This window comes from Rhinatrema bivittatum, chromosome 1, assembly GCF_901001135.1.
Source record: "Rhinatrema bivittatum chromosome 1, aRhiBiv1.1, whole genome shotgun sequence".
Lineage (NCBI taxonomy): Eukaryota > Metazoa > Chordata > Amphibia > Gymnophiona > Rhinatrematidae > Rhinatrema > Rhinatrema bivittatum.
The window spans coordinates 263,724,081-263,748,557 of NC_042615.1; the positions used below are offsets into that span (position 1 = coordinate 263,724,081).

The 24,477-nt window shown below is 44.1% G+C and overlaps 1 protein-coding gene across 3 annotated transcripts in view; it reads left to right on the forward strand.

Annotated features, from left to right (window-relative positions):
* The first annotated feature begins 3,686 nt into the window (after positions 1-3,686).
* ZNF638 (zinc finger protein 638) overlaps positions 3,687-24,477 on the forward strand; it is a 497,682-nt gene continuing 476,891 nt past the window's right edge. Inside the window, exon 1 of one of the 3 annotated variants that reach the window (XM_029594449.1) lies at positions 3,687-3,871. The gene's annotated coding sequence lies outside the window, so the exon portion shown is untranslated. Of the gene's footprint in view, positions 3,872-15,907; positions 15,924-24,477 lie in introns of those variants that run through there. The other 2 variants (XM_029594439.1, XM_029594458.1) reach the window with 2 other exon arrangements.

Consider the following 24,477-nt stretch of genomic DNA (forward strand, 5'->3'; position numbering starts at 1 on the left):
CAGTCTAAACAATACTCAAGGATAGTCAGGTCATCTCTACTCCAGGCCGAATGTCAGTGCTGCAGCTGATTCTGCAGTTTCCCTTACAGCGTCTGAGTGGCCAGATTAGCTAGGCGCTTTTCTGGGTGCCTGATCGTATAGATTAGTGACCAAGTAAGCGCCTAGCTCAGCACCTGAATGGCAAGATTAGCTAGGCACCTTTCTGGGCGCCAGAGCGTCCATTCACTCCCAGCTGAGCTCCTAAGTCAGCACCCAAGCATCCAGATTGGTGCCCAACTGAGCACCTATCTCACTGCTATGCCAGTGTGAATTAGCATCCATGAAAATATTTGACATGTTTTCTGCAGCACAGTTATTGGAAATATTAAAAATACTTTCCAGAGTCATGCTTTCACTTAATAGAAAGAACTGTTCGCTCACTCACTTTTATTTGTGGATTATTGGCACAGATTTTGAGCGTGGATGCGGCCGCTTATTACATAGGCCTTTACCACACTTAGGTATGTGCATGTTTCCGTATGTGCGTGGATTTCTGCAAGCAAATCATTTGCATATTTTTTTTTACAGCCTGTGGAAGCGACAGCTTCAGCCGCACGCGGTGATCAAAACCTACGCTCATAACTAGCGTCTGTTTTGTGCGGGTCTTATTACATTTGTCCCATTATGAGAAGTTTACCACCTGAAACTGATTTGAGATATGGTCTCTCTTTTTTTTTTAAATTCTTTATTTGTCAAAATTTCAAATTACAAAAGAGTGATATTTTGCAATTACAGAAATCAAAATGGAAGTCAAGATAATAAGACATTCTTGAAATTAACTTAAACAAATTATAAATCAAAGATTTCCATTATATATCCATAAATCAATACAGTATAAATTCAAGACAGATCCGAAATATACTGATATTCAAATTAAACATTTATATTTAGAAACAGAAATATGCACGACCAGGGACATTTATTATATATTTATGGGAGAAGAGGTGGTAGGGACTTTAGATTGAATGATTTTAATTGATCCACAGTAAAAAATATATGTACCCTCTTTACCCTACATTTACAGGGAAATTTTAGCATGAAGGTATAACCTAGCGAAATTACTTCTTGACGTAGCGCTAAAAAAGCTCTGCGCCGTTCTTGGGTAAATGAGGAAAGATCTGGAAAATTTTTTATATTTTCATTTAGAAAGGAAGTTGGAAATTTCCTAAAATAGCTTTTCATGATAATTTGGACGTCTACTAATGATATTAAAAAGACCAGTAGAGTTGCTCTGTCCAAAACCTCAAATGTTGAACTTTCTAATATTTCTATTAAATTTTCTTGAAGGTTAATTCTATTAGATGTTGTAACAGTTCTAGGCAAAAAGTAGCATTTATTTATTGAGGGTAAATCCTCTTTTTCAAAACACAGGATCTAGCGAAGAAATCTTTTAAAGGAAACATAGGGAGTTTCTCCTAGTATTCTAGGAAAATTTTGGATCCTGATATTTAGGGAACGAGAGGCATTTTCAAGAGTTTCAACTCTTCTGGCCAAGAATTATTTTTCTCCACTGCCACCTTGAATTTTTCATTGTCACATTCCTTCACTTCAAGTGTTGAAACTTTAGTAGATATACTTTCAACTTTCCTTTGTAAATCAATAGAAGTTTGATTATTCTGTAAGGCTAACAGTTCCACCTTCTTGCTCATAATATTGACCGAGGTTGTAACCTCCACCAACAAATCCCATATCGCAGCATAGTGACGACTTCAGGCCGGTCAGGGATCATTAGGGGCTTAAATTCTAGGGTAGTTTCTTGCGATAGCTGCAGGCCGCTTCCAATATAACTTACCCCAGCTGCCCCTTCTCCCAAGCCAACTGCCTCTAGCTCCACGCTAGTCTGTGTTCCCGGGATCGCCGCCAAAGATGTCAAAGACTGTGAGGCTGCGGTTGCAAAGGACCCGGATGAGATGTTCCCTCACAAAGCAAGTTGGGTTGAAACACTGCACTTCGCGTCAGAGCTGGTCTTAGGTCTGGGCTCAGGGTAGTCTCCTCCGGCGCGGAGACTTCTCTCTCCGTCCCCTGCACCAAGGGTTCCTCGACTCCTGGAAGTGTTCCTGGTGAGGTAAGGTAACGGGTAATTTCTTGCTGCATAGCTGGCATTGGTGGGGGAGTAGAAGGGTAAACCTTTATCTTCCCTTTCCTTTTCGAAGGCATAGGTTTGGGATAGGACAAAAATTTTCAGCCTCGCAACAGGAGCGCGCGCCGCTCCTACACTCAACGTGCAGCCATCTTGGATCTGAGATATGGCTCTAATACCACTTCTGAGTTTCACCAGTGCAGGGGTTACAAATATTTGATTTATTGCACTTGAAATGTTATTGTACATCACTTGGTGCAAATTGTGAAAAGCAATTCATAAATGTAATAAAATGAAAATCCCATTTAGTGAATTGGTTAAAATTGGATTTATATGGGAAAATGTAAAGTTAAATTTTTTAGAGGAAGAAGTTCTGGTATCTAACTTTCAACATCTTTTCAACTGACACCCTTTGAATTTGGCTGGTTTATCATTTCCTACGTATATGTGAAGTTTCAAAAAGGCGGTTCTAATACGTAGGCATACTTTTTAACAGGCCGATTCATTAAAAAGTGTGGGAGAACCGGCATTCCGTGTTGAGCACCTGCTCTCCCGACGTGCACCCAGGCACCTCTCCTGGGCGCGCAATTTTGTATTTCAATTAGGGTCCGTGCTTTCAGTATCCCGGGCTACTAATAGGCTCATCAATATGCATTTGCATGTGTATGTGATGAGCACCATTAGTTTTCGGGAGTTTGGCCGCGCGTTATCAAGGAGCTATTACCCCTTACAGTGGGGCCGATGCAATACAGTGCGCTCAGCTGAGTGCACTGTATAACCCGCACTCCGACGCAGGTTAAATAGGCGTTAATCCACCCCCTAATGCAATAGGTGGATTAGCGCCTATTTAACCCGAGTCGGATGCAGAGTGAATGCAATAGTGCTCATCACATGCACACCCGTAGCTGTCAGCGGGTTCGAGAACCGACGCTGGTAAAATTGAGCGTCGGCTGTCAAACCCGCTGACAGCCGCCGCTTCTGTCAAAAAGGAGGCGCTAGGGACGCACTACTGTCTCAAACCCGCTGACAGCCACGGGTTCGGAAACCGGTCGCCGGCAAAATTGAGCGTCTGGTTTTCAATCCGCGAGATGATTTTACATTTTTTTTTACTTTTGGGACCTCCGACTTAATATCACCATGATATTAAGTGGGAGGGTGTACAGAAAAGCAATTTTTACCGCTTTTCTGTACACTTTCCCGGTGCTGGCAGAAATTAACACCTACCTTTGCGTCGAAAACGCACGTCCAAACGCGGGTTAACAGTGCGCTCTGGCGCAGCGCACTGTACCGTATTGGCCTGGGTATAAAGGGTAAAAATAGCGCCTCGAAAACGCGTGGCCAAACGGGGGCTAACTGTGTGCTCGGTCCAGCGCACCATAGTGCATCGGCCCGTATAAGGGATAATAGACGCGCGTCCAAACAGGTGCTAAAGCGCACCGTACTGACTCGGCCCGTAAGCCAGGGACCCGCATTTCAAACTTCTACCAGTACGGGTCTTTCTCCGCATTGTCGCTGACTCTTCGGTCTCCCACTACAGCGAAGTAAACACAATCCGCGCACGCGCTACAGGAGCAGTCTGGGAGGAGCTGGACTTGTGCGCGCGCGTGCGCGAGAGCAGAAACCGTCGGAGCGCGAGAGGCTCGCGCGCACGGAGGGAACGAGGAGCTGCGCAGTCTTCTGAAGGTTCTTTCCGTCCGGCGCTGGACGCGTCCATAGACCGACCAACAGGTAACCAACCGGTGGTTCTGTCTGGTGAGAACGATCGCTACTGGCTCACTGTCATCTTCCTTGCAATATGCCTGCTTTTTTTTTATTTTGTAAGGAAAAGAAATGGGAGGAAAAGAGCCATTTTCTCTTCAGACTTTTCTGATGGGAGAACCGACACAAAATGGCCGCCGTTGAGAGCGCAGAGCCGCACGGGGGTATGGGGTGGGGGAGGACGCTGCAATGTTGTATCGGTGCTGTACGTGTACTCTATGGATTGGATATTTCTTCCCTTTTTATTTTAGGGCGTCTGACTCCACGCATATATGGCTATATATATAATCCGTCAATAATGTGTATGATCTGCGTATTCACTGTAGAGCGAGCTGTAAACATTACCCGGGCCCTGAGGTTGTCTTGGGACTGTGGTGTCTCTTTAAAAAAATACGTCATCAGCCTTTTCGTCTCGATTTATTATGTCCGTCTCGGGGAATCCATTAAATGGCTGGTGGAGGCAGAAGCCGGAGGGGAGGGGAAACTGCGAGGCTTTTGAGACGTGTTACTGTTTCTTTTCTCTGCTCGCTTAAGATTGATGTGTTGGAAGGAGCAAGGGAAAAGAATGGACCCTGTGGGGGATCGGCGCTGGAGTCTGCTGGCCGGTTTCAATCTTCCCCTGTCCATTTTTCTCTGTTTCCATACAGAGCTGCTTTCTTTTGAGTCCTGAGGGCGGGAAGCTTTCCGCCATATTCGGCCTATATTCTTTCCCTTCTTGATTATCGCTGTGCTCAACACGTGTTTCCCTTGCCCAGGAATGGGAAGGCGTTCGCTACGCGCTCTCGGCGGAAGGAGGAGGATCGTGTGATTGTAACTCCCTTGTTTATGTGGCCTGATAAATGCACTATAATCGGCCGGTAAAAATGACCCATAACAAATCACTCTAGTGATCTTTTTTTATTTTTAGTTGCTGTCCTTCTCAAAGGGGGTTTGGATTGACTTAATCTTAATTGCAATAGAATATATTTAGTTGTGAAAAAGCACAAATTGTATATTGGCTATGTGTATTTTATGTATCTGCCATGCATGTAAATCAAACAATATATATTTTATTCCAGTTAATCTCTGAACCCATTATATATTCATATGTTGAGTATATAATGTGTTTTTACTTTGGAAGTTCCCTTTCAGAATAGCTTTTGATACTGCCTGGCACAGGACGACCCTAAATAAACTGATGCAGTGTGTTTAAAAACGTGTGACCAAATTGGGCTCGATTTTTGAATGTGTGCACATCCACCTGTCCTTGAGCGCTCAGTGCAATAGGAAATTGAACTGCCATGCTAAAAGGGACATGCAATGGGTAATTTGTGCATCCCTAGTGCTCTGCATTGGGAGCCCAGGAGAAGTAGCCATGTATCTAGAACAGCTTGGCTATAGCTCCCTATCCACCATAGACAGGGCTGTCCCTGATTGGCCTCTTTCACTGACATTGAATAGTGAATGGACCAATCGGCAGGAAGTGAACGAGTGAATAAATTAATATCAAATGCCTGACACTTAATTTATTCACTCCTTCACTCACTGCCTGCAGGGGTTCCGATTGGGCCAGACCTTGGGGATGCTGCTTTCTGTGGCTTCCCCTATGAAGAACTACAGAAAGCAGGATTTTTTTTTAAGCTAAGACCTTGAGCTGCTTTCTATGGGTCCTTCTATTTAGTGTCATGACAATCTAATAGGAATCACAGAAAACAGGATTTTTTTTCATCAGCTTTTGAGTGTTGTGTTCTTTAATGCCTGCACCTGGGCAGGTCTTACGTTTGCAGCATTAAAATGGGCACACTGGCTGTGTAGCAATTTTTTGCATTGCTGGGCAATAGCTAATATCTCATCTACATGGAATTTGCGTGTGATGAGTTCTGTTAGCTATGTGCTTGATTGTACATGTGTTTTGGATGTGCTAATCCCATTATTGCATTGGGTTATTTTAGCACATCCAACTGCGTGTTAAGTGCTGACCTGAGCACCCGATATTACATTCGCTTGTAAGTGCGAGTCTTAAAGTGGCAGACTGAATTAGAAACTGAGAGATAGACAGCAAAGGGTTTGTTATAGAGTTCATTTGGAAGAGGAAAATGTAACCATTGAAAGGCTAAGGGATCAATTCTGGGGTCACATATGTTTAGCATTGATGTAATGATATTGAAGGGTTAGGATATTCAGAGGGATAAGCCATATTAGTCTGGAGTAGCAAAAATAACACAAGGTGGGTGGCACCTTACAAACGAGTTTATTGTGGCATGAGCTTTCAAGGGCAGAGTCCACTTCATCAGATGCAAGAGTTAAGGAAAGGCTAAACTCTGCAATAGGTTTGACCACTCTAACAGATCGATACTCTAAGACCCCGGTAGAAAGAGTGCGGCATTGCCAGGCGCACCCTTCCTCCCCGCACGCACAGTTCTCTTCACTTAGCGCTCGATACTCTCTTCTAATTGAGTGCAAATGCATGCCGCGGCTGCGAAGCCTTAGGCAAGCGTTAGGCCCGCGCAGCCCATTTTACTGTATAGAGCGCCTATACAGTATCCTGGGTTCGCGGGCCTAACGCTTCACGGTCGCACTGGTATCTGTCATTTCAAATGACATTTCAAATGACATTTGAAATGACAGGTACCAGATGTTCCCCCGATGCTCAGCAAACTTTCCCCCAGCCCCAGCTTACCTGCCCTGGGCCCGTCCGGTCTCCGGTGCAGCCCCAGTCCTGTCCCCTCCCCCCGAAGCAAAAAAACCCGAAAAAGTAGCAAGGCTCGGGCCTGCTACGGTAGTCCCTTCTCCTCTCCTCCCGATTTCGGTGCTCAAGGCGGCCGGGTGGGCGTGCATTCATCCAGGCAGAGGGAGCTCCCTCTGCCTGGATGAATGCACGGCCCGCGCCGGCAGTGAATGAATGCCCATGCGATTTTGGCGCTCAAGGCAGTCACATGCTGTGACGTCACGGCATGTGACTGCCTTGAGTGCCGGGCATTCATTCACGGGCATTCATTCCCTGCCGGCGGGGGCCTGGATGAATGCACGGCCCCCACCGGCAGTGAATGAATGCCGGTGCGATTTCGGCGCTCAAGGCAGTCACATGCCGTGACGTCACGCCTTGAGCGCCGAAATCGCACGGGCATTCATTCACTGCCGGCGGGGGCCATGCATTCATCCAGGCAGAGGGATCCGGAGGCTGTTTTCGCCGCTGCTCCCTCTGCCTGGATGAATGCACGCCCACCCGGCCGCCTTGAGCGCCGAAATCGGGAGGAAGGGAGAAGGGACTACCGTAGCAGGCCCGAGCCTTGCTACTTTTTCGGTTTTTGTTTTTTTTTTGCTTCGGGAGGAGGGGACAGGACTGGGGCTGCACCGGAGACCGGACGGGGCCAGGGCAGGTAAGCAATGTTTTTACACTTTTTTTACACCATTTTTTACACTTTATTCCCGTTTTAATTTTCGAACACCACACTAACACCAAGTAGAGGGTAGCGGTAAACTAACACGTTAAGGCCGCGGCAAATAGCGGGTTACAAAGGAGATAATCTGAGCGCGCGTCACAGTATTGTAGGGGAATAGCTAATTCCTTCATTATACAGCTAATTCGTTCATTTACATGTCATATACATGCTGCGTGCGGAAAGGGTTATGCGTCTGTTTTAAGAAGCGCTAAGGACGCGTGAAACTGGAGACTGTATCGCAGGATCGCCTTACGTGTCCGAATTGTGCGCCCACAGCGTGTTAAGGACGGGAAATCTTCAACCGCACGTTACAGTATCGACCTGTAAGAAAGTAGTTGGTTTGAGAAGTAATCTAAGAAGATTTGAGAAGTACTCTGTTATTTTGTAGCTAAGTTTCATTGCTAACCAATGCAGAAATTGGAGGGAGTGGAACACATTCTAGGGTTAGGTACTGATATCCACAGAACAAGAATGGTCTTATTTTAAGGAAGCTAAATATTGCAGCAAGCTGGTGGACAGAGCCAGAAGAATGTTAGAGAGAGACATAATAGGAAAAATAAAGGGAGAGGCATTATAGGAAAAAGAAAGGGATTATGCTATTCAGGTCATTGATGAAACCTTACCTTAGTTCATAAGGCTGTACCATTGGAGGGATATATAGATAGATGAGTTGATTCTGAGAAGGGTTACCACAATGATAAAGGGTCTGCACCCAGAAGCCCTATGAGAGATATACATATTTAGATTGATAAATCATGCTGTGTTAGTCGGCATGTAATAGACCAATTTATTGATGGAGACTAAAATGGTAATGGACTTCAGGTAGGCATGGGATAAGCACAGAAGCTCCATTAAAAAAAAAAAAAAAAAAAAAAAAAAAAGATTTAATTAGCTGGTTGTAAGAGCATAAGATGTGCTATGTTGGGTCAGACCTGAGGGCCCATCATCCTGACTGTCTAATCCAAGTCATAAGTGCCCAACATATTCCAAAGAGTAGATCTGTTATTTGTTCCTCATTTATCTGGCTACTAATGGTTTATGGAATTTTTCTCCAGGAACTTGTCTAAACTTCCTAAGCACAGCTATGTTAGATGCCTTGAGCACATCTTCAAGCAGCAAATTTCACAGTTTGATTTTGCATTGAGTGAAAACATATTTTCTCTGATTTGTTTTAAAAATTCCTGTTGCCACTACTAGAAATCCTAAAGACACACTTTCATGTAACCATCTGATAGGCTGCAAATGTAAAAACTAGAAAGTTCTAAGGGAAGCTTAGGAGCTCATGTAACCACTTTTGTTTGGCAGGCTATGTGCTTGTTTTATTAACCAGATTGGGTTATTGGTGGCAGAGATGTTCTGAAATACCATGGGGATTTAAAATGCCATCTGGTTGGATGGATTGACTTGGGAGTAATATAAAACAGTGTTTCCTAAACATGTCATGGAGGTGCACCAATCCATTTATGTTTTCAGGATTGCCACAGTGCATACACACGAGAGAGTTTTGCATACATGGTGTGTCTAACATGTATACATCGATACATGTTGCAGACTTTATAAAATTACAAAGAAAAGTATAGGTGGACAGTTTGAACATTTGTGCTTTTTTTTTTTTTCCTCCCTGTCATCTAAGTGGTTCATAAATGGGGAATTCCAGTGTTGTAACTTGATAAACTTTTTACTGGGTGGCTATACTGTTGGGGGTGGAAAAATACTTTATTCCATTATTTAGGGTTGGAATAATGCTAGGAGCCAGGTAGATCACTTGGGTGCCTAAAGTCTGGCACCTGCTACCTAAAAGTCAGAAAAGCAAAAAAAAAAAAATCCTAGCATAATAAAACAATAATGAAAAGAGGCAAAAAGAAGTAAGGAGAGAATGTTTTGGCTTCTAAAAATTGATTGCCTGAATTTTTCTAAATATATTTCTATCCCTGCTGTACTACAGTTTGTCTTAAGTATTAATGGAATTTGTGTACCTTAATATCTGTGAAAGAGAAATGTTAGCGTTATAAAGAACACTTTCTTGGCGTGTAGCAGATGGACTCAGGACCAATGGGTATAGTGTGCTCCTGATAGCAGTTGGAGATGGAGTCAGATTTCAGTCTGACGTCACCACCAGTACATATACCCCTGCAGAAAGCTCTGCATAAGTTAAATCTGTGCGCATCTCTGCCTACGCGCACATCTTCGGCGCACCCGGAGCGCATAACTAAGCCTCCCAGTGCGCGCATTATACGGGGCTTTCTGCTATCCTACGCACACAAACCATGGCACCACTGGCCAAGAAGGTCAAAGCACAAGCCCTCTGCCCAGCCTGTCACATAAGAGCTGTGCAGCATGAAGAGGCCACGGCCATGTGCCGACAGTGCGAGGAGGCTCTGGGAGAACCAAGTCAAGGCCTTCCCAGCCAGTACAGGAATCCGGTTCCACTGATAGTACACCGGACCTCTCCACCCCCAGCGCGAGACTCCCTCAAACGGTGCTCCCCAGTGAAGCAGCGGCTTTCAATCTAGACCCAGGATCGTGCCTCTACCAGTCAAAAGCCTCTCCATAGGGGACAAGAACACCTCGGACGAGGATCAAGAATCCCTGGAGGAAGGGGAAATCCCTCCAGGAATGGAACCTTAACGAACCTTGCGGTGTTTCTTCTCCAAAGACAAGCTATCAGACCTCATGGCTCACAGCTTGAAGGAGCTCGCCATCCCGGGCACTGGTGTCACAGGGGAACCGCAGATGAACCCTCTCTTAGAGGGACTCCGCCAGGCCTCACTCCATTTCCCTCTGCTGCAAGCCGTACAACAGCTGATCGACCTGGAATGGGATGCCCCGGAGACCAGTTTCAAAGGCGGATGGGCCCTAGAAGTGCTCTACCCACTGGAACCCTCAGCCAAAGATCTCCTGGCATTCACCAAAGTGGATGCCTTGGTCTGCGCGGTCACAAAGTGCACTACCATCCCAGTTGAGGGAGGATGGGCACTCAAGGATGCCCAGGACAGGCGCCTGGAATCCATCCTTAAACAGTCTTCGTATCAGCTGTGTCACTACATATTGCTGCCTGCTGTGCCGTGGTAACATGCGCCTTATCTATGAGCAGGAACGCTGCTATGCCTGTCGAAGCACTAGAACCAGTGGTATCCTTCCTCACTGATGTGACCTCTGACCTGGTACACACCTCAGCCAGGGGCAACTCTGGCTCCAAAGCTGGTCAGCCGACGCGACTTCCAAGACTAAACTCACGAGAATGTCCTTTAAAGGAGCCCTCTTGTTCGGAAGCGAACTGGAGAAGTTACCTGATAAATGGGGCGAATCCCCAGTACCTCAGCTACCGGAGGACAAGAACAAGTTTACCTAGGGGCAGAGGATCATAGCGTTTCAGACCCTACAAGAGTACATATCAAGTCCCTCGCCTCGCAGGCAGGGGCCAGTCCTTTCGGAACAAACACAAGAGGGGAGCCGGCTCTGGCACAGGCCCCAGCCGACCCATCCACAGGAAGAAGCCATAGGGGGCAGGCTTGCCCTATTCTACCAAAGATGGGTCGAGATAACAGCAGACAAGTGGGTCCTAACCATCATTCGAGAGGGATACTATCTGGACTTCCACAACATCCCTCTGGACAAGTTCGTGAAAACTCCTTGCTACACACCCTCCCAAGAGGATGGCAGTGGAAAGCCATAACGCTGGTGCCCATGCAACAAAAAAAATACTGGGCACTTTCCATCTATTTTATCGTCCCCAAGAAAGAGGGAATGTTCCGGCTCATCCTGGACCTCAAGTCGGTCAACCGCTACCTGAGGGTACCACACTTCCGCATGGAAACCCTGCGCTCAGTCATAAGGGAGATGACAGCCGGGAGAATTCCTTACATCCTTGGACCTGTCAGACGCATACTTGCATGTCCCGGTCCATCACGAGCATCAGCGCTTCCTGCGCTTCGCGATCCTGGACCACCACTACCAGTTCCAAGCACTACCCTTTGGGCTTGCCGCAGCCCTTCGTACATTCACCAAAATTATGGTGGTAGTAGCGGCGACACTGAGGAAAGAGGGAATCCTCGTGCACCCATATCTGGACGATTGGCTGATGAGGGCAAAGTCTCCAGAGGAAAGTCATCAGGTGACCACCAGAGTCAAGGCTGTACTGGAGAACCTCGGGTGGGTTGTCATCACAAACGAGCTGCCTACAGCCCTCCCAATCCCTAGAATATCTGGGAGTCCGGTTCGACACCAGACAAGATAAGGTCTCTCTTCTCCTTACGAGGAGAAGAAAACTGATGAACCAATTGCGAAACCTGCTAACAAGTCTTCGCCCCAAGGTATGGGATTACCTCCAAGTCCTTGGCCTCATGACATCAACCTTGGAAGTAGTCCTATGGGCAAGAGCTCACATGGGACCGCTACAGCGCTCTCTACTGTCACGGTGGAACCAGATGTCCCAGGACTACTCCGTTCGCCTGCAGCTCCCAGAGGAGCTGCAGGCGAACCACCAATGGTGGCTTCAGAGAGACCATCTGAGCAAGGGAGTAAGGCTATCCCCACCGACCTGAATCTTTCTCACCATGGACGCGAGCCTACGAGGGTGGGGAGCCCACTGTCAGGAACTGATGGCCCAGGGGCAATGGGACAAGGAAGAGTCTGGGTGGAACTTCAACCGACTGGCAGCCCAGGCGGTCAGACTAGCCTGCATACGGTTCAGTCACGGACTCCCGGGCAAATCTGTCAGTCATGTCAGACAACACCACGACAGTTGCCTACATCAACTGCCAGGGAGGAACCAGAAGTCTACAGATGTCCCTGGAAATAGATTCTCTAATGGCGTGGGCGGAAGCAAACCTACAAGGGATCTCAGCCGCCTACATCGCGGAAAAAGACAACCTCAATTAATTAAATGTGACTATTTTATACCTTTATACTAAGTCCTCTATAATGGGGAAAGAAGACACAGGAAAAATAATCAAGGCATACTATTCATAAATTAAAACAAGGAAATATCAGATGATCAAATCAAGGTTTCCCTAAATCATTAACAATTGTTAGAAACTATTACTGAGGTGTTATACTTGTACTATTCAAAGCATCCTCTTTTTGTTTATCTACCAAGAACTTTTTTAACTGTGAGGGTTGATAGAAACAATATCTAACTTTTTGACAATCAATGCAACATTTGCAAGGGAACTTCAATTTAAATGAAGCTCCCAATTGCAACACTTCAGCTCTTAGACTAAGAAACTCTTTTCTTCTCTTTTGGGTTTCCTTAGTTACATTTAATTAATCGACTATAGGAAAATTAATACCTGAATGTGTGATATTTTGTTGTCTTTTACCTAATATTCTGAATCAAGTATTTAAAGCTTGTATATCTTAATAAAATTGATAGATAAATATAAAAAAAAAAAGACAACGTCACTGCGAACTACCTCAGCAGAGAAAGTCTAGACCCAGGGGAATGGAAGCTGTCGACCACAGACTTCCAGTTGATAGTAAACCGCTGGGGAACCCCAGCCATGGATCTCCTGGCAACCCGGCCCAACGCCCAAGTTGGGCTGGGTTGGCCACAGGAAGACCTGCTATACAGCCCCCCCCCCCCCCCGGCCACTACTGGGCAGGATCATCCACCAAGATAGAGCACCATCAAGAAGACCATGGTACGCAGACATGCGAAGACTCGTGACGGGGAGCCCTCTCCCTCCACACAGGGATCTGCTCCAGCAAGGCCTGATCCTCCACGAAGACCCAACTCTATTCTCTCTTACGGTCTGGCCATTGAGAGGACACGCCTGAGGAAGAGTGGATACTCGAGGGCGGTGATTGACACCTTGCTCCGAGCACGCACGTTCTCCACATCACTGACCTAAATACGAATATGGAGAATATTCGAAAGCTTGGTGTGAAGACTGTGACAACCTTCCGTGAACAGTCAAAATTCTCACGATCTTGGAATTTCTGCAGGACGGATTGCAGAAGGGGTTGTCTCTCAACTCCATCAAGGTTCAGGTGGCCGCTCTGGCCTGCTTCGGAGCCATAGTGGAAGGCACCAGCCTAGCATCTCATCTGGACATCTCCTGCTTCCTAAGAGGGGTCAAGCAGATTTGACCACCCCTAAAGTGGCCGGTACCCCTATGGAACCTCTAGTACTAGACCTCCTAGCGGGAGCCTCCTTCAGACCTATCCGAGGTCTGCCTCTTGACTCCTAACCTTGAAGACGGCATTTCTAGTGGCAATATGTTCGGCCTGTTGCATCTCCAAACTTCAAGCACTACCCTGCCGAGAACCGTTCCTCAGGTTCACACCGGGATCCATACAGCTGCGCACGGTCCCCTCCTTCCTCCCAAAAGTGGTTTCTCTCTTCCATCTAAACCAAACCATCTCGCTGCCATCTCCAGACAAGCATAAGGGCTCGGATGAATCTTGCCGTCTTTGCCATCTTAACGTCAGCAGAATTCTAGACCGATACCTAGAAAGGTCGGAACCCATACGAAAGATGGACCACCTATTCGTCTTTCACAGTGGGAAGAAACAAGGGGAAGCGGCCTCGTGGGCAACTATAGCTCGCTGGATCAAAGACTTAATCAAGGCGGCCTACGTAGAGGCAGGCAAGCCTCCACCTTTACAAGTCAGGGCTCATTCCACTAGAGCCCAGGCAGTGTCCTGGGCGGAAACCAAGATGCTGTCACCTGCCGAGATCTGTCGGGCGGCTTCTCTAGGTTCTACCACCTGGATGTTCAGGCTGTGGAGGACACAGCATTTGCAAGGGCAGTACTAAGTGGGCCATGGGCAGCCTCCCACCCGGTTCTGTAGTAGCTTTTGTACATCCCATTGGTCCTGAGTCCATCTGCTACACGCCAGGAAATGGCAAAATTACTTACCTAATAATTTCGTTTTCCTTAGTGTAGACAGATGGACTCAGTACCCCACCCACGGCTACCGCTAAACACGGAACCTCGGGTGACAAACCCCGAGAGCAAGACAAGTACGGGTAAGCCACACTTCCTCTAGTTAAAACACCAATAGTTACTGGGTGTCGGTGTTCTCGGTTGAAGTGCACTGGCGGTCTCCAGCTATAGCCCACATCAACCAGTTCAAGTTAATCAAAGTTAACCAAGTTAATTAAATAACACAGACACGCATATATCCACAATTGCTTTTCGAAGAGAATACTGAAGAGCAGAGCTTTCTGCAGGGGTATATGTATTGGTAGTGATGTCAGATTGAAATCTGACTCAGTCTCCAACTGCTATCAGGAGCACACTATACCCATTGGTAGTCCATCTGTCAACACTAAGGAAAACGAAATTATCAGGTAAGAAATTTCTCCATTATCAGGTTGTATTGAATTGTAGGCTTTTTTAATCCATTTCTGGCCAAACACATTTGTTTAGTATTTTAATTTATTTAAATGTTAGTAATATTACTAATGTAGATAATATAAGAAGGGGTCATTGTTTGTACTGGCTTTCTAAGCACTCTGTTCTCTTTATTGCTAACACTGTTTAAAAACCTTTTCGTGAATGCTGGCTAGCATTTTACCAAGTGCAATAAAGGAGAGAGCTTCAGGTTAAAATATGAACTAAATGAAGTACTATGTTGGGATTAATGGAGCTAAGTAGAAGTAGGCTGAAATAATTGACATTGCTCTTATAGGATTGCTAAGCAATGCTTGAAGCATTTAATTTCTCCGAGAAGGTGGTTTAAAGTGTACCTAGATTTTCTGGTTTGAATTGCCTGGTGCTAATTATTTTCAGTGTGTTTTTTTTTTCTGAAGCTGCTGCTGATAGTTTAGCAAGTACCTTGTTAGGCCAGAAGTCAGACTGCTAACTACAAACTGTGCCCATGATGTCAGAGATATTTGAATTTTATAGTGTGTCACCTTTTAAAGATATGGGAAGATCAGTTAAGAATTTGTCATTGTTTTTGCTCATATCCATATATTGAATACCATCTGTGGGCAAATTTGTGAGACTAATCATTTAGAGCTCTGAGTATGTAAAGAATGGATATAACTGGTATATTAAGACTAATGGACATTACATCCCATGCCTGTAAATGTAATTTGGATCTTGTCATTAGAGCAATCCATGATTTAATTGTTGTCCAGTAAACATGATTTGTAAGCACTACCACTCAAACTGTTTTGTTTTTTTTTTCTTCAGAAAATATGAACTGTTAAACTTATGTAGTGGTGATTAGCAGGGACTACCAACTCCTAAGACTTCTGTATCAAGATGGTTTAGATCTTGTATTCTCTGTCAAGCAGTATGAATTTTTGTGGTGAGAGCTGTTTCATGTCAGTACTGTTGAATGACATCCACCCAGTCATGTGACTGATTTCATCCTGTCAGAGAATACAAGATCCAAACCATCTTTAGATTAGTCTGTTACCATGCAGCAGCCACCCTATGAGCCTTGTCAGTCTTTGTCCACTTTCTGATTGAATGTATGAATACTGTTCTCATTAAAATTCAATTTTCTGCATCTACTGTAAGGGTTTTCAAAATTTTTAATTTTTCTCCATTTATATCTCTTCTAGGATAGACATTTGGCTTTTTAGTTGGATTTTATACATTTCTTTTTATTTCAGGTGTCTGCCACTGTGAAGCCAACTAAAGAAAACTAAGAATAGTGTGTAGGTAAAGTGCCAAGTCACATTCAATTTTTGCTTTTCTAAACCTTCCAGTTATGGCACAAATCCAATTTGAGTTCGAGATGGCCCTCTTGAATTGGAAAACTGTCTCGCCATCCAGCATGCAAAATGCTACTGTTGCCTTGGTTTCTTATGTTGGTCATTGCACATTGTATGCTGTGGGTGTGGCCAGTTCCAGTCCTCAAGACCCACAAACGGGCTGGTTTTTCAGGATACTCATATTCATGAGTTTCCACACACTGCCTCATTTTCATTAATTTATTTAGGTGTTTTATATACTGTTGTTCCAATGTAAGATCACAACAGTTTACAAAGTCATCTTTTGGCTTCTGGGTCAACATTCCCATTCTAGACCAGCATTCAAATTCTGGGTTAGTACCAACAGCAAATGCAGAATATGGGTCATATTCACATATAATCTCGTTTCTTACAAAAGTAAATGCCTATTCTAGTTATACACATCAGTATTAAGTATAAGTTAAGGTGCTATGAAGAAAGATTGTAACTTATAATTATTTCATTATCCTACATGCTATACTCAGTATGATGTCTTTTTACACTTTATATCACTTATTATTTTTCAAATTATAAGTATTATCTAAAGTTCTGATAGTGACGTTATCTGCTTATTGACATTTTATGTTAGATTATAAGCATTTCTAAAGAGCCATGTTTTCAGTTCCCATTTGAAACTGTTATTAGACATAGTGATTCTGGGAGGGAATTCCATAACTTGGAGCTGGCTGTGGAAAACCTTTGGTCTCTTTTAATTGCGTTAACTGTGTGCTCTGTGTTGTAGGCATCTTTAGAAGAAGTTTGTCATGCAATGTTAGAACATAAGAAATTGCCATGCTGGGTCAGACCAAGGATCCATCAAGCCCAGCATCCTTTTTCCAACAGAGGCCTAACCAGGCAACAGGAACCTGGCAAATACCCAATCACCAAGAAGATGCCAGTAATAGCAGAGGCCATTCCCTAAGTCAACTTGATTAATAGCAGTTAATGGACATCTCCAGGAACTTACCCAAACCTTTTTAAACCTAGCTACACTAACTCACTAACCACATCCTCTGGCAACAAATTCCAAAGCTTAATTTTGTGAGTGAAAAATAATTTTCTCCGATTTATTCTTAAATATGCTACTGCTAACTTGGTGGAATGCCCCCTAGTCCTTCTATTATGCGAAAGTGTAAATAACCGATTCACAACTACTCGTTCAAGACCTCTGCAGTTTGTATGGTTGAAGGGTCACACCTAATAAGCATGGATTAATGTTGATGATTTTAAAGATTAGCATCAATACTTTGTAATGAATTCCGGATTGTACAGGAAGCCAGTGCAGTCGGTGAGGGGGTGATGTGATGTCAAATTTCCTTGTCCCCAGGAGCAGTCTGGCTGAGGCATTTTGTAGTAGTAGTTTTAATAAGTCCAGAGGGTAGGCCTAGTAGTAGGGAGTTGCAGTAATCCTATGTTTGAAAATATCACTGTTTGTAGAACAGTGCAGAAGTCCTGTATTGTTAGTAAAGGTTTCAGTTGATGTAAAATTCTAAGCTATCCTGTTTTAAATAATTTGTTTATATGCTTTTTTGTTGACTTATTCTCATCAATCTGTATTCCTAGGTCTCATACCTCTTCTGAGAGGGTAATGTTAAAGTTACCTAGGTTTAGGATTGGCAGTTTGATTTATTTATTTATTTTATATACCGACATTCGATCTCAATTGAGAGATCACATCTGTGTACATTGAGGTACTGTAGGTATTTCTCTACCCCCAGAGGGCTTACAATCTAAGTTTTTGTACCTGAGGCAATGGAGGGTAAAGTGACTTGCCCAAGGTCAAAAGGAGCGACAGCAGGACTCAAACCCTGGTCTCCTGATTCGTAGTCCACTGCTCTAACCACTAGGCTATTCCTCCTCCCTCATGGAATTTCTCCTTAACCACCCAATTTCAGGGCTGGTTTTTTTTGTGTGTTTAGTGTTAATTTCAGCTGAGTTAATCTTTATGTATATTGAGAGAGTCAAGGTAGTTTTTTCAAATGATTTGTCGAATGGGATGTAGAATTGAAGTCATCTGCATAAAGGAAGAATTTGATTCCTAGTTCTGTTAGAAATGTACATATTGGCAGCATGTGAATGTTGAATAGGGTAGCCGAGAACCTTGACCCCTGGAGGACACCAGTATCGATTGGGGAAGGTGTCAGATATGTGATTGTCCAGTTTGACTTGGAAGGATCTATCTGCTAGGAAGAAAGAACCATTTGATAAGTTACATCTATTCCAATTTTTTTCAACTGGCATAGCAGGGTAAAGGTCTACGGTGTCAAAGGCTTGTTAGGTCAATTAGTACCATGATACAGGATTCATAGTTATCAAACCTCTGAAGTACACGGTCAGTTAGGGAAATGAGAAGGGTTTCTGTAGAGCAATCTTTTCTGAAGCTAAATTGGTTAGGGTATAGAATATTTTTTATCTTCTAGGTAGCTTTCTAGTTGTAACACTGCTTTTTCTAGGATTTTGGCAATGAGACAGGTTGGATATAGATCAATAATTGTCCCAATCATCAATTCTTCCAGATGTATTTTTTAGGTTGGGTTTAATCGCAGCTTGTTTTTGCCTTATTGAAGATAGCCATAATGAATATGCACAAGATACCTTGAAAGCCACATTATTGGTGGCTCTTGAGATCCAGAATTAGCCACACCTGTGCTGGAAAATGAAGGTTGAGAGTAGACTTTAGCTGCACACTCAACTTGATGTCGCCACTTTCACCTATCAAAAAAAAGGTGCAGAAAGCAAATCACTTCCTTCATAAGTGATCATTATGTCCTCCGTGCAAAGCAGACTCTCCTAGCAATAAGAAGTCTGCACTGAAAAGGTTAGTGCCCTTTTGAAAAGAGCGATATAAATGAAATGAAATAAAACAAAAAAACCCCAAAAAACTGCTCAGCAAGTTAATTTGTATCCAGGGGGCAGAGAAATACTCAGCAAATGCATTAACTATAAATATCCAGTCATGTTACAGCATAGATGCTAATTCCTCACCTGCCACAAATAGTGAAGGAAGTAGCAGGTTTTAAGATTATCCCAAGACACTTTAGCTGAAGGGAAACTTCATCTCAATCAAGATGTAGATTATTCTTTTGAGCATAAACAAGTGGAATCCTCTGCGTCGGCCTCATTGGCTCTGAAGATACCATTTTGGCTCTTGCCCAGTTGCTTCTGCAAAGTTGGCCTCAAGCCAGGGAAAAGCAGGAGGCTGACAAGTATTTTAAGAAGATTGTTTTAGAATTCATGAAAAATCTCATTACACACAGCAATTTGCCAACTGTAATATCTACATTACCAGAACCCTTTGATCAATTTTTGTCAGTATTATAGGCTCCTTCATAGATTATGCTAGATCAGAATAAGAATCCTGTTGACATGGTACCACCGCACGGCTTCCTCGGAATGAACAGTGAAACCCCCGGACGACCAGCCCAAGCAACACCAGGCTAAACAAAAAGTCCCTTCCCATATTGAGGGATCCTTCCTCTAAATGTTTGATGGTTTCCACCAACGTCTCACATGACTATGATAATAGCTGGTTCATCCATTATCCTCCTAACAGCAAGTAACCTAATTGGTTATATTGAAACCAATGTGAACCCTCATAAGTAAGCCAGCATCCATCCTGCTTCACGTTCTTCCAGCTCTCCCTCAACAAGCACCATACTGCACCCAGCCAGTGTCATCTCAGCAAGCTCTCAACAAGCATCCATCCTGCAAGCATTCAGCAAGCAACCATACTACAAGCATTCAGCAAGCAACCATCCTGCAAGCATTCAGCAAGCAACCATCCTGCAAGCATTCAGCAAGCAACCATCCTGCAAGCATTCAGCAAGCAACCATCCTGCAAGCATTCAGCAAGCAACCATCCTGCAAGCAGTCAGCAAGCAACCATACTACAAGCAGTCAGCAAGCAACCATACTACAAGCAGTCAGCAAGCAACCATCCTGAACAAGCAACCATCCTGAGCAAACAACACTCAAGCAACAGCAAAACAACTACCTCTCAGCACTCTACATTAAAACAAAAGACTCACAAAGACTGCCTTCGCCCCTCGGTCCATCAACAGCACTAACGCAGCACCACTACAACACAAGCACTACACGCTAAAATGTTCCCCACCTTCCCAATACCTATTTTACAACACAGCCTGTCAGCAATAGGAAAACCGAACAGATCATTCATACTACAACACAAACGACAGGCGCTACACCGAAACCTTAAATCATTCACCCCAATTTTGATAACACCCATCACCCAACTCTTAGGCCTCACTGTATTCTCACTTTCACTATTCAATGCACAATCTCTGTCCAAGAAATCTCTAATCCTCAACGACTATCTCCTTGATACCAAACCAGATATATGTGCTATAACAGAAACATGGCTCAAACCCACGGACACAGCAATTATAAACCAACTTCCCACATCAAACTACGACATCTTCTCCATCCCCCGACTGAAAAAAAGAGGAGGAGGACTCCTATTTGCATCAAAAAAAGACCTCGGGTTCATCCAGCACCCATACAACTCAGACTCTAAACTAGAAATGGGTCTCTTCACCTCGGAACAACTACAAATCCTACTCGTCTACGCCCCTCCGGGCCTCCTTGAGACAGACCCCTCCCCCTTAGTAGAGGAAATCACAACCCTCATCAAACTGGACGCTCCAGCAATTATCCTAGGAGATTTTAATCTGCATGTGGACAATCCTACCCCATCATCCAGCTGTGAATCCTTTCTCTCTGCCCTCTCAGCCCTGGGTTTCAAACAACTAGTTACCAAACCCACACACAAAGCAGGCCACACGCTGGATCTTATCTTTATTAACCCAGGCATCAAACATTCTTCACGCCTCAAAAGCAAGAAGGTCCCTTGGTCTGATCACTCACTTATCTCAACCGCATTCTCATTGAACAAACCCTCCACCTCCAAAGGGCCCTCACCATCTTTCCCATACAGAAGATCCTGCTCTACAGAAGACCTCAGCTCCCACCTAGCCTCTCAACTTCCATCCATTGATCTCTCAAACCCGAACACAGCTCTCCGCTCTTGGAAAGCCATCACAGATTCCATAGCCGACAAGCTATGTCCGCTAGCAACCAAAAAATCACTCCCAAACGCCTCCAAAAGACAACCATGGTTCACGGAAGAACTAAGAAAGCTAAAACAAAATCTAAGACAGAAAGAGAGCGACTGGCGCAAATCCCCAAGCACCAATACACGATCCATCTACAAAGCCACCCTCCATCAATACAAGTCAACTACCTCTAAATCCAAAAGGGACTACTATGCATCCAAGATTCACCACTTAATCTTCGACGCAAAAGCCCTCTTCGCCTATGTCTCCAATCTCACCCAAATCATCCCACAGGAGATTCCCAACGACCTAGCACAACCCAAAGCTGAAGAACTTGCTCTTCATTTTCACAACAAAGTCAACAGCCTTCTAACTCATCTGCCTTCTAATCCCACCGACCCTGCTCTTTACCAGTCTCTTCAACAATCATCCCTCAACAACAATGGTCTGGAAACACTTGAACCCATCTCTATCTTAGAGATACAAACTCTTATAAGAAGAATGAAACCTTCCTCCCATCCTTTGGATACTATCCCCACCAAACTGCTCCTGGCCATCCCTGACTCCATCGCTAAAACCTTGTCGGACATCATAAACTGCTCACTCTCCCAAGGACTATATCCTGACGACCTCAAATTGGCCTCCATCAAACCTCTACTCAAGAAACCCAACTTGGATCCTAAAGACCCCAACAACTTCCGTCCTATCGCCAATCTCCCATTCATAGCCAAGATTCTAGAAAAAGTTGTCAATACTCAACTCTCCGAATACATAGAAGAAAACAAAATCCTATTCCAATCACAATACGGATTTCGCAAGTCACTGAACACAGAATCCCTCCTCATCTCCATGTCTGACTTCATATTAATGGGCCTTGACAAAGGCCAATCCTTCCTCTTAATTCTACTGGACCTATCAGCCGCCTTTGATACGGTCAATCATTCCATTCTCACTTCCATTCTGGCTTCTATAGGTATCTCAGGCACAGCTCTCTCATGGTTTAAATCTTTTCTCTCCAACAGAGGCTTCAAGGTTAAGATACAGAACAAAGAATCTTCACGAATGGACGCATCCATAGGTGTCCCCCAGGGCTCCTCACTGTCACCTACACTCTTTAACATTTATCTTTTACCTATCTGCCAACTCCTCTCCAACCTTAACCTCAAACATTTCCTCTACGCCGACGACATCCAGATCGTGATACCCATTAAAGAATCTTACACAAAAACATTGGTTCACTGGGAAAACTGTCTCTTCGAAATTAAACATCTCCTGGCTAACCTAAACCTAGTTTTAAACTCCTCTAAAACAGAACTGCTTCTCATCTCCCCAGATAATAATGCCATCTCTAATCCTCCAACTATCCCAACTACTACACAGGTGAGAGATCTAGGAGTATTAATTGATAACCGGATGAACCTTAAAGCTTACATCAACAGAACCACCAAGGACTGTTTCCACAAACTCCAAGTTCTGAAAAGAATTAGACCACTCTTCCACACTCAGGACTTCAGAACCATTCTACAAGCTATCATTTTTTCTAAGATCGATTACTGTAACTCTATCCTTCTGGGCCTACCTTCCTCCTATACTAGACCCCTCCAGATGTTACAAAACGCTGCGGCAAGATTACTGACAAACTCCAGGAGGAGGGACCATATATCTCCAATCCTAAAAGATCTCCACTGGTTGCCTGTTCACTTTAGAATCCTCTACAAATCTCTTTCCATAATATACAAAACCATCCATCAACACACCCCACTCGACTTACAAGTCCCATTCCAAATTTATAACTCCTCCAGACCAACAAGAGACACACTCAGAGGATCTCTTCAAGTGCCCCCAGCCAAAACTACCAAACACATTACCTTGAGAGATCGGGCCTTTTCAACAGCCGGCCCCCTTCTATGGAACTCCATCCCACCGGACCTTAGACAGGAGCCCAGCCTCCCAACCTTCAGGAAGAGACTTAAGACCTGGCTGTTTAAAAAAGCTTTCCCGGACACCGATTAATTCTATTCAGCCAGATTCTACCACTTCCACATGTAAAAATGTTATTACTAATGTAAATACCTTTACCTAATGTTATTCTCTTTCTTTTCTTCTCTCCTCCCAGTTCTATTGCCTTGTTATTTGTAACTGCTTCCTTCTACACAAATAGGTTATTGAATTGTTTACTGTACACCCCTGTTATATGTAAACCGGCATGATGTGTTTGCAACATGAATGCCGGTATATAAAAATTTTAAATAAATAAATAAATAAAATAATGGTTGTGTATCAGTTGAGCACAGTCTGTTCTGATTCAGGTGATCAACATTCATCACAAGTTAAGAACATAAGAATATGCCATACTGGGTCAGACCAAGGATCCATCAAGCCCAGCATCCTGTTTCCAGCAGTGGCCAATCCAGGCCATAAGAAGCTGGCAAATGCCCCAAAACTGTCTATTCCATGTTACCATTGCTAATGGCAGTGGCTATTCTCTAGGTGAACTTAATAGCAGGTAATGGACTTCTCCTCCAAGAACTTATCCAATCCTTTTTTTAACACAGCTATACTAACTGCACTAACCACATCCTCTGGCAACAAATTCCAGAGTTTAATTGTGCGTTGAGTAAAAAAGAACTTTCTCTGATTAGTTTTAAATGTGCCCCATGCTAACTTCATGGAGTGCCCCCTAGTCTTTCTATTATCCGAAAGAGTAAATAACCTATTCACATCTACCCGTTCTAGACCTCTCATGATTTTAAACACCTCTATCATGTCCCCCCTCAGCCGTCTCTTCTCCAAGCTGAAAAGTCCTAACCTCTTTAGTCTTTCCTCATAGGGGAGCTGTTCCATTCCCCTTATTTTGGTAGCTCTTCTCTGTACCTTCTCCATCGCAATTATATCTTTTTTGAGATGCGGCGACCAGAATTGTACACAGTATTCAAGTTGCGGTTTCACCATGGAGCGATAGAGGCATTATGACATTTTCCGTTTTGTTCACCATTCCCTTTCTAATAATTCCCAACATTCTGTTTGTTTTTTGACTGCCGCAGCACACTGAACAGACGATTTCAATGTGTTATCCACTATGACGCCTAGATCTCTTTTTCTTGGGTTGTAGCACCTAATATGGGACCCAACATTGTGCAATTATAGCATGGGTTATTTTTCCCTATATGCATCACCTTGCACTTATCCACATTAAATTTCATCTGCCATTTGGATGCCCAATTTTCCAGTCTCACAAGGTCTTCCTGCAATTTATCACTATCTGCTTGTGATTTAACTACTCTGAACAATTTTGTGTCCTCTGCAAATTTGATTATCTCACTCGTCGTATTACTTTCCAGATCATTTATAAATATATTAAAAAGTAAGAGTCCCAATACAGATCCCTGAGGCACTCCACTGACCACTCCC